Genomic DNA, 11841 nt, shown 5'->3' on the forward strand with positions numbered 1-11841 from the left:
GGTAATAGATAACAAAGTAAACTCCATAATTAGCTACATGACACTATTTAACTATCACACTTCCTTTGTTGATCTGCATGAAAAAAGGGAAATGAATCTCACTTTTTCTGACTGTATATTGAAATGCGTGGATCAGTGTTCTGTGAGCGGACAACAAACACTACAGACATTGGTTTTGTGGACAGCTGCCAATTTTCGCAGAGAGCTTCCAGTTCAGTGGCACTGTACAAAAGTGTGTAGTGATTACTGCTGTTTACTTGTCCAGATTTGACTCAGTTCGTGCAATGGACAGGCCAGTAGTCTCTTCCATGTTACCTATGACTGACTTATATTTTGGACTTAAATGTCAAACATTTCTGGAGAAAACATCTCTAAAGATAATTAATGTATTAAGAGTAACTGATATATCAGAAAATCCCACAAGACTTTACCTGATACTGTACATTCATTCACTGAGACACTTCACCACATTCATCTTTTCATGCACATCTCCTATCATAAAAACATACTGTCAACTCATATAATGAACTTATGACCATGACCAAGAGGAAATGTTCTTTATTTATGTGTTTCTCAAGTGTGATTTTGAGTTGTGAGTAGTCACAGTGATATAACATGATTATCAAGCAAGCCTCTTGAACTGACCCTGAAGGCCTGTTTATGCCGAAGCTCTGAATTTTGCAGAGACAGAAGTCTGAGTTCAAACTTATCTTCTGCCTCAGTAAATAAACAGTTTCATCTGTGATGGGGACAGTTAGGGACATTTTTCATTTGAATGATGCACTGCAAATGGTGCATCACAGCATCTATCACAAATATCTTAATTATTTTCATTTGGCTGCAGAAGCTGAATCCATGCCTCTCACAAAGCTTCATTTGATCCTGTTCACATGAGTGTGCTTGAGTTTCTGCACATACACAATCAGGGCTGAAAAATAATGTGTTAATTCCAATTTAATAGGGATATTTGCTCTTCTTTCTCTTTGTTACTGTTTTTGCATTGCTTACTTTCTTATCTGTTAATGTTGGCATGGACGAATGGCTGGCTTCTTCAGCAAAACAGCCACCTCAGAGAATAGTTTTTCTGGCTCATTCCCTGGCATCAAGTGACACATTTCACAAAGGACAAGAATAGGAATATGGGAAGCAAATATTGCTTTGTCTCCATTTCTATTTACTCCTTCAGCTTTTCCACCTCCGCTCCACTGACTCCTCTCGATTTACTATAGCAAAGCTCAAATTACACTTTGTCTTTCCCCACAAACAGGAAGCTGTTTTCATTGTCTGTAAGGGATTAAAACTGTACACTACGGGACAGGAATCCCCAGGCAGAACAAGAGGAGAGTCATGTAAAAAGACCACGACCACGTCTTCAACTACCCAGCTTTTTACTGTCGCTGCTGTGATTACTTCCAAGAGGTGTACAATCTTTCCCTGTGGTATTATAAACTTAGACCTAGATTGCATTTCAAATGCACTTATTGTCACAGACTAAACCACAAATATCTTTGTTTGCACTGCCCTCAGGCTGTCTGACCTGACAGACCAGGGTCTGACCTGATGTGACTTGGCTGTCAACAACAGTATTGTGCCTGTCACTGACAGATACGAAATACATTATATACTGAAGGCCTGTGGCTTTGCAAACGAATGACAGTTTATTTTCAGGTGGTCATTTCAGAAATCATTATGGTAATAGGCTGCGCTGAATTAAATCAATCCATCAATCAAACCTTTTATATCCATCATTCAATCCAACCAACCCATCATCAAGATGATAAATAGCAAATATTGTCCTCAATAATATAATTTCATTATTCAACAATGATATATAACTGGGGATCTGTTGAAAAATTTACACTGGAATCGGTTTGAACAGAATAGCAGATCGGAGGAAAAGGCACAGATTTCCTTTGGGGGCTCGGTGTAATCACAGAGGAGAAGGAAAACGACAGGAGAAAAATGGGGCAAAGAATCTGAAAGGAGGGACAAGAGCAAAAGGGTGATCCATCCTTATTAGGTACAAACCTAATGTATCAAGCAGCAAGTCAAAGGCAATAGAATGGTCAGTGTGATCTGTGGAGCAGTGCACATGAGGAGATAGGCCTTCTAACCATGTTGGCTGGAGCTCTGTGATTGCCGAGGTACTGTAAATGGCAAACACAAATACCTTTTCCTCTGTTGCTTTGCATTTAAATTGAATTTGCGATGTTTTCAGTGGTGCGCGGAAAATGCAGGAGACTGAAGAGAAATTTTAAATGACATCTAGCTTCCACGGAGGATGCTCTATAGCTCAGCGTGTCATACATCACCTCCTGTACTCTTTGCTACATTCACACGTTGAGCTGTGACAATTTAAACTGCTTCTGAGGTATTTTGCAGAGTCACATCCGAAAGAAACAGCTCAGCAGCCTGTCTTACCTGTTCCACAATGTGATAAGGAACTTTTGAGGGGCTTTGAAAGTTTAGCTAAACTGTAACAAAAACTGTCGCCTCCCAACATTAAACATTTAAGATGCTCTGATCGATCTGGCACTGATTAGAAATGATCACTATTCCTTACAAACAACACTGTTGGCTGACCGTTGGCAGTCTATAAAGTCATTAATCAGCAAAACGACTAAACTAATTCATCACTGTCTCCCAGCCAGACACATATTAAAGACAGCTTTACAGACATATTAATGAAACAATATGCAACATGTAAGGAGCTACATTACTGTTTTAAGGTCCGATAAATACACCAGATGTTTGACAAGAGATGAAAAAATGGCTGATGGGAATATATTTTAATCACTTAAGCTGTGATCATTTATAGAAGCATGCAGGGGAAGGGGGCCTTTGGGAGAATTTTGATGATTAGAAGCATGCAAATGCTTATTTTGAGGGGTGTGACTGAGTACAAAAGGATGTAATGAACCACTCTTAAGAAAATTAATTGTATGGGTTTTGAAATAAGGGACAGAGGAAAACAGAGTCACGACAACTAATGAAATTGTTTGTGGTACTGTTAGACATGTGGCTTTTACAGAGTCTCTTACAGTACATGGAAAATATGTAAAAATGTAAAAATGTAAAGTAAAAAAACAAAATAGGTAGTCCGATGGAAATATCTCCATTCAATTCTCACAATGGTGGAGACACACCTGTCAAAATAAAAGCAAATTTCAGACCTAAGCACTCATACAATGTTATAATATGAATACTAATATCAGACCCACCTTAATGTTTTTTGAAGAACTAATTAAAGTGTTAACTTAGATTCAGAGAAATGTTCATATACATGTTAAAATAATAACACAAGGGCCAGTGAAGCAAACAAAACCTACAAAATAACACTTTAGGCTCACTCCCACTAATTTAGCCATTCATTTGTGACTCCTAATGCAGGCATTTTAGCTCCTTCGTTATGCTTTAGTAGTGATGTTACACAGGGGAGGGTCCTCCTGTTTACACCTGTCTGGTGTTGACACAGAGTTATCCAGGTAAGTAATGAGGCCAAGGGTGGATCTGTCTTCAGAATGATGGAGAAGGAGCTCCATTTTCTGCATGGCCGTCCAGGACTCGCTCTGCCAAAGAGAGTGAGTGATTGTTCTAGTTTACAACAGAGGTGTGGGGAGTTGATGGGGGGGAAATGTATCTGGGCTCCCACTTGCCACCTTCCCGCATTGGCCATGACTCCCACAGACCAGGCTGTAATGTGTGCCGAGACTGTAGTGTCCTTGACTTAGAGCTTATATTAGTCGAGATCAGGGATGGAGTGCTGAGGATGGGCAGCAACATTCTGGTCACACAACAGCACTTTATCCTCTGCGCCTTGCAACACCCACAAACTAAAGCTGTGCCACTGTCTCGACCCAAAAAACAGAAAACCATTTACAAAGCAAGTTAATTTTCTCTGCTTGACCTCTGGAGTAGTTGATACCACTGAGGCTTTTCAAATTAAATTGGAATTGCGCAAGAAACGTGATTATAGCGTGCACAATTCATTCCAATGTGGGAAATAAGGCAATACAACAAGAAAATGTCTGGGCCAGGGCAATATACAAATGGACTGAAATCGACCTTTCTGATAATAATCATGCTACACTGATAGCACACTGCAGATTTTCTACACTGCAGTGCCTCAGATGCCAATAGCACTGTGGTATATCTAACAGCAAGGGGTGCAAGGTGCTTACACTCACTCCATGGGAGTGTATATATGCAGTGTGTGTGTGTGTGTGTGTGTGTGTGTGTGTGTGTTCTCTCTTGTTTTTTAGCTCTTTATTGGCCAGCGAATGAAATGGGAGTTTGGCTTTTACTCAATGACAAACCAATGTGAGAGACAAACCTTCTCCAGAGTGGCAGAAGCTCACAGGGTATAATTAACAAGTAAAACACTGTTTACCTGCCTTTATACAGAATACTCAGAAGCACTTTGTTTTTTCATGACACAGCGCACTTCATCAACTTGGTCGCTGAAACAAAACCTCCCCAGAAATAATAGCTTTTGTACAACATTATTAATACCTGTCCAAAACTGAAGGAAAAGCACCCAACAGCAAAAACATTTTAAGCGATAATTTAACCAAACTCATGAGTCACACAGAGAAAGTGGTGCATAGTGAAAATGTCAAAAACTACAGTTTGCCGGAACAATAGGCTGTCATTTACATCCTGCCTCTTGTCCATCTTTTCATTGCCTCTGTGTATCCAACCGTTTGACATTTTCACGCAAACCTCCGCTTTCAGTGAGGGAGATTGATCTCTTTGAAATTTCAATCTACCACCAATCAAATAAGACATGGAAACCATTTGAGAACAGCCATTTTCATCAGTGGATCCAAGCAGCACCTGAGGATAATGAAATATGAAAAAGCAAAATACAAAAGCCCAGATTCCTGCGGGACTGCAGCAAGAAAAGTCTCAATAAACCATAATGTGTTCAATATGTGAGCTTCTACTTTTACTTTCAAAGCTCACTTTGACATTACTAGCAATGCTACCAATGTGATTTGTTGATTCTTGCGTATTAATGATGCTAAGTTTAATCTTGTTTCCCTTGAGTCTCCACTCTGACCCTAAAAGGTGTATTGATTCTCCCTTTGTTGGCAGGGAGCTGGGGCAGGGTTGAAGTCCCAGTAATTGCCAGCTAACAGTGCGTGGAGAGGACACTGTCTCTCGTATCGCAGGACGTCTGGGGCAGAGGGTTCACTTTTTGTGAAAATGCAGCCAAGGCCACTGACAGTAGACAACTCTTTAAACAAAAGAGCCTCAATGGGGCTTTAAAATTAAGTGATTACAAGTGTGAAACAGGAGCTGGGGTTGAGCAGGGGAGGACAAATGGGGACAAAAAGCTGGAAAGAGCAAGGAAAGAAAAGATGTGATAACAGAGGGAGGAAACTTTTTAATTTAAGTGAACAATAGTAATGATCACTTGAGGGAGAGTCAGAGCAGACAGAAAAAGCACTGGGGTAATAGAACAATTCTCAAAGGTGATAACAACAATGAGCAAGGAAAACAAATCCACACCAAACAAATTAAGACCCGCCTTAATAGTCTGCAATCTTAAAGGGGCGCTGCCTTGTTTTGGCAGTTCTTTAGTGTTGTTGTTTGGCTTTGCTCCACTGAGGTTGCCTTTTTCCCCATTTTAATATCTAACTTATAAAAACATTGTTCCAATGACTGTGTTCTTTTGTTTATTTGGGGGTTTTTCACTGATAACATCCCATGGAGTTACATTTCTTGCTGGATTCACTGAGCACAGTGATAACTCATACACCGCAGCTCAACCATGACCACCCAACTAAAAATAACCCAGTCATTCTTTCCACTCACAAGGACTCTCATATACAAACATTAGTGCAAATGGGAAAACTGATTACACGGGCTAGCAATGGTGAATTTAAATGGACAGTGTCCCAGGGTAACCTTAGGTCAATGTAGAAAGTGCATATGGAAAAAATGAGGGAAAATGTAATCCAGGTAACCTGAAGGGATAGGTGGTTGTTGTGGTGGTCAACCAATTGATACTAGCACAACTTTTGCTCAGTGTACATGTTTGCAAGTACTATGTTTGCATCCAATTTTACAATTTCTTTTTTTTCTAAGCCCAATTCTCAATTTGATTATGGGGGCAACCCACCAGTTTTACACATGAAGGACAGTGTAGTCATCATGAGGAGTACTAATCCTTTGACGGTTTAAATAGTCTCAGAAAGTATATGATGATATCAGCAGGGTTATCTTGGCTTGGGCTTTGGAGACGACAAAATTTTAACTGAAAGCCTGTGTTACAAACTGGTTGTGTGAAGGTTGAAAGATGTGAGCATTTATCAGGCAGGGAGGGTCTAATGAAAGATGCTATCAAGTTGCTTCACGGGAAGCACAGTGGCATCCAGCAAGGTGCTATGGTGTAACTTTGTAACATGACTAGTGTACTCTACCATTTAAATTGCTATTGTCATGATGAAAGGTAAAATAAATGCCACTATAAGTTGTAAAACCTTGTCTTAGTGTTCCAACCACAGTGTAGTATTTTGGCATCTGATAAGTCTTTCAACCCTTGGATCAGCAACTCATACTGGACTTCCTGTATTGTATTTTATGTCTCACACGGAACACAACATGATATACCATCAACATAGCCCCTTGCATTATTGTCAGTTCCCAAGCCAACTAAAATTCTTTGCTGCTTTGATTCGTATCAATGAGTTTTCAATCATTCCCAACGTCCCTTTAATCGGGTTCATAGTGTCTCTGCAGAATCATATTCCTTTCATGGCAAATGCAAATAAAAACAAAGACCACACAATCATTTCAGTACATGAGTCTGTTGGAGTGAAGATATGAGAGTGTACCGTACACAAAAATTCTGACTAGGAGTCCCTTGACACACAAAGCTTTAATCACTCTCAACTAAGGGGGTGGCATTTCTCTGGCAAGCTCATCATTACCTAATTATTCATTTTACATGTAGTGATTAATAAGGTACCCAACTGCAGTGGTAGTGAGGGACAGAGGGGTTTCTCTACAACCACATCAAGAATGGTGTTTGAATGACCTTTTTTTTTTCTTTTTTTCAGCAGGGGGACTTCTATGGAGCAGAAGTGATGGTGGAGGGATACAGGGATGATTTAACCTGGTAATATTTCATGTGCAAGCACTTCTCAACCCTGTCCTCAGTAACAACAGAGAGGTCAAAGAATATTTCTACTATGGTTTTTACAAAGTGTTATAGACTGAACTAGACGGTGACATCCATTTTCCACTACAGCGAGCACCCTCTCCCTCTCCTCTTTTACGTAACACTGGGCCAGATTGGGTTGCAGCACTTAAGCAGGTCTTGACAGGCCGCCACTCATTTTCAGGCAGGCAAAGGAGGATCTGAGTGGAACAGTCTGGGGTTTAGCTACTGTAGGACATCAACGCTAAGTTTCGATAATGCTTACAGTGTAGCTGAGCACTGTGTGTACTGCCCCAATGAGCCAAGGAATCTGTGCTGCTGTGGTGTTGGACGGCGACACAGAAGCAGAAACCAGAAACCAGAGCAAGGCTGGGACACTATGAAACAAAGAGGCAGTAAACTGGGCCTGCTAGGAAGCTGATATGGGTACAGATATCACAGTCAGATGTCCTCTTTCTGCTCTTGCCAAAGGCAGTGAACCTTGGGAAAGGGGTCATGGCGAAAGGTCACAGTGCAAGGTTAAAAGAAAGCTTTTACTCGATGACACTGATAGTTGCTCTTCTTTTTCCATTATGTAAGAGGCTTGGCAGAGATGCTTTGATGTTCTGGATCACTACAACATCCTAATCTGTTGCTTTAAGTCAGGCTGTGTTAGACATCAACAACACAATGTGGATCCTCATTAGTTATCTCTCAAATATTTATGAAACTCCGGGAGTAAAGGTACACAGAATGCTTACCTCAATGTGTTCTCAAAGGAAGTTTTAAGCATGAGTCGACACAGTTCCAACAAATACCTCCCTTAGGATGATGGTTACCCAATTGTACTGGTAACAATGTTTGCCTCTGCATCTGAAAGTCAACTGATATCTACTTTCATCTAAAACTCGCTCTCACTTACAGTCAGTTTGGTTTTTTAAAGATTTTAAGAATCTTACCTGCCAGGTGGACGGTTAGAAAATAATGGGACCATACTTGCAGTATTGAAAATTTTGGGAGTACGTTTTCTATACATGGAGTTGGATTTATCAAAGGATTGTAAGCAAACTGTGAGTAAGAAATAGTGTCTGGCACAGCATGAACACAAAGATCAAACTTCAGACTGCGATACACACAGATGCTTGTCAGGTGAACCAAGCAGATGCCATGTTAGTTCACTGGGTGTGAAAGGAAACATTATGCAACATGGTTAGCCATCTGTTATTGTTGCGCCTGTCCAAACACGATGGGAGAAATGTTCAGCTAGAGACAGATTCACTACTTTATTGCAGCATAAAAAATAAATGACTTTTTGTCATTTTAGCAGAGTTAAGACAAATGACCTCTAAACCAGCTGCAGAACAAGAAGTAGAATATTAGATGCTCCCTTGATCATTCTGTTCCACTATAAGCTCTGCAGAGTTTGCAAAGGTCCATGAACTTCATATAGAATGTGTGTACACTTGTCAGGGCTGCAGGGATTCACTGTACATCACAACAACACTGTCTACTCTAAACCACAGCCCATCTCCTGCCATTCAGAGTGGGGACACCACTGCACGGACATGATGCCAATACAACCTGCCTGTGGGTATCAAATATTCAGTGTTTGGTCAGGGATTATGGGCTTTGAACGTGCTGTCCTCATGGGACAGGTGGAACATGACCTGCTAATAGCCATGAGAAAACCAAAGAGAGGGAAACAAAGACGGGCCCTCGCGTCACTGGGCAGGCCCCCACACATGTGCTAATGGGTACATACTGAAAAGTCACAGAGTGCCTTTTTCGTCATTGTCTCATGAGCATGAACTGAGTGTGTGCTTCCCAAAGACAAACACCACTGATAATCCTGCATCATTTGGATTGTCAAGAAACAAACTAAACTCAATCCAATTTATCTGATTTAGCAATAAAAATGAAACATCTTGAGAGGAGAGACAGCTTGTTTGGCATTTACTGCAGCCTAACACACTCAATAATGATTTCAAAGCTCAAGACATTGCAATCTTTCATTATTGTTCCATTATAAAGAACACAGCCAAGGAAATATGCATCTCTGAATCAAAATACTTGAAATCGATACAAGCTGGTTACAAAGTTCAGAGGCTTATCAAAGCTTTGAAAGCAAAGAAAAATGTCATCATAAGCACAACTTTTATCAGTCTTGTAACAAAAACTTGAGAGGAAGAACTGAGTGGACTTGCTGTGATGTCAAACGATATGCTTGGAATCGGTTACGAGCAAGTGAGCTTGTCCTGATGAGAAAAAAAGGATGATGCATTTCAGAAGTTGAGACGCCTGACAGCCAGACACTCGGGAAGAAACCAACTGTGAGGATATGGAGAAAGATCTCAAAAGGTAGAGCAAATGGCATGTTTGTATAGCAATGCAATTCAGTTAAACAGAGGTGGAAAAGACATGTTTAAAGCACTGTACAAGTGAGGATATTAACAACATAATGAATGGACACTGAAAATGTGTCTTTTGAAAGGAAGCGGTGTAAATCACCCAGCTTTAGGACGTCTAAATGATTACTCTGGTGGAGTATCCATCAGTATCCTGCTCAAATGTCACAGAGGCTGTGTTGGAAACACTGGAGGAGATGAAGATTTCCCCTGGTGTGAGCAACAAATAACTATCTGCTTTTCAGTATATTCAATATGTGCTGACACTGCTGTTTCTTTCTAACCTGGGAGCATGTGCATCAGCGATTTGTTTCCCCGGCTTTTTTCCTTTTCCCCCTACAGCTGAAAAATTCAAGTCCTACAGGGCAGTGGTTGTGGCATGAATATGAATGGTGGCCTTCTGTTTCTGATGTATCTCTAAAACAACTGAGCAAATTCACTCAGTCTCACTCAGTTGGTTTTGACCAATAAATGATTCCCTGTGTTCCCTGAAGATGTCAAATTAACTGTCATAAGTACATATGATGGCTAGTATTACTGTTGTGTATACACCATAGACCTTCTACATAAATCTTGTTGATAGAACAATATCAAGAAGAAACCTGTGTGGGCAAAAATCATCATAATATTACAGATATGATATACAGCTGTATCTGCCCAGGCCTCTTCTGTGACATCACACACATTACCCTCGACCTACACTATATTTATTTGTTGGTCTTACCAACTAAGTGATCAATGATGCAATGACTGTGAGGCTGTTCTAGGACAATGAACATCTCAATTAAAATCCCATGGTCTGCTAACTGACTCCATCCATCATTCACTTCCCCTGGTCACCTAAATATGGCCAAGCCAGCTTCGCTCTGGTCAAACTCAATTTGTATTAATCTGCAGCACAGACTGTGTAAGATAAGTTAATACCATGTGTTTATAGAGAAATGGATCTGCTCAAGTGGAAATTGTCAAATGAAAGACTGTAAATGGGTTTTATAATTATGCCTCCGCACCGCCGACAGCCGTGGCCGGAGGCATTATGTTTTCGGGTTGTTGGTCCTGTTCCGAAGCACACGATATATGAGGAACGTCTTGGGGAAATTTCTGCTGCAACTTTGGCAAAAACGTTCATTTGGTCTGAAGGATCAACTAATAAGAATTTAGTGGTCAAAGGTCAAGGTCAATGTGACCGTAACTGAAGAATTCACATGCTAACTAAAACAAAACTGAATTGACTAAAATGATGAAGTGATGACGCTTTATATCCAAAAGGTCTGAATCAACTTAATCAAAGTATGTGTCTTATTACTTACATTCCACAAATTAAAAATCCATCTGCTATCACTGCGCTTTATGTACTGTATATATCTATCATACTGGTGTAGAGATCATGTTTAAGTCCATATCTCATTATTACAGAGGTTTCAAGGTTTTGTCCTAAGGTTCAGAAAATAGCAGTCAAACTAATATTCTTCAGAAAATATGGTCAATAATAAGGACCATGTTTCTCTTACTCAGCACATGTGCAGTAATTGAGCTTAGTCCAGAGGGAAATATGTCCAACCTTGTATTTAACGTGATCAATAATTAACAGGGCCTGACACTGACATTAAAGACCACAATTTTGCACCCAAACAAACACTGTATTCAGTGGCTCCCATTTTTATCAACCACAGCTTTGAGGGCACTAAAGTAAATTACTCCTGAACATACACTAATTATGTTATCACCATGTGGGAATTGCAATATGACCTTAACAACCTACCAGTAGCTATGGAAACAAATAATATAGTTCTTTGGACAGACACTGTAGATGGATTTCTCCAGGCCTGGTATCTCCCATGAGTATTTATTCATAAGTATGATTGGAAAGCTGAAGCCATCCCCACCTTTAATAGGGCAGCCCATTGATGGAGCGACTACTATAGCTGTCTCCCATCCTCCCCACATGTTCTCTCTGTCTCTAAGGTCAAGGAGACTGTGGAAAGTAGGCCATGGCTGTATGGAGATATTCTCAACTTGAACAGCTTAATTTTGAAATCCCTTCCTTTAGCTGGTACATCTTTTTAAAAAAGACAAAAAAGGTTTGAAAGGAACTACTGATAGTAAAAACATTTAAAGTCTCACATGTTCAGAAGCATGTTGGAATTTATTAGCATGTTCATGTATCACCTCTCTGGGGCTTCGCACCATCTCACTCATGCAGCGTGATAATCAACAACCTTCTGAAAAGCGAAGCTCAGTTAACACAAGAACAGTGTCAATGTAAGATAATAGTGTAGTCACCATCTG

The 11841-nt window shown here is 40.2% G+C and overlaps 1 protein-coding gene across 4 annotated transcripts in view; it reads right to left on the reverse strand.

Moving 5' to 3' along the window:
- The window catches only part of kcnip4a (potassium voltage-gated channel interacting protein 4a), a 125978-nt gene that overhangs the window by 73021 nt on the left and 41116 nt on the right, over positions 1–11841 (reverse strand). The gene's annotated exons all lie outside the window — the stretch shown is intronic.

Source organism: Trachinotus anak, unplaced genomic scaffold, assembly GCF_046630095.1.
Source record: "Trachinotus anak isolate AG129_WGS33_773 ecotype Australia unplaced genomic scaffold, CSIRO_AGI_Tana_v1 ptg000005l, whole genome shotgun sequence".
Classification (NCBI taxonomy): domain Eukaryota; kingdom Metazoa; phylum Chordata; class Actinopteri; order Carangiformes; family Carangidae; genus Trachinotus; species Trachinotus anak.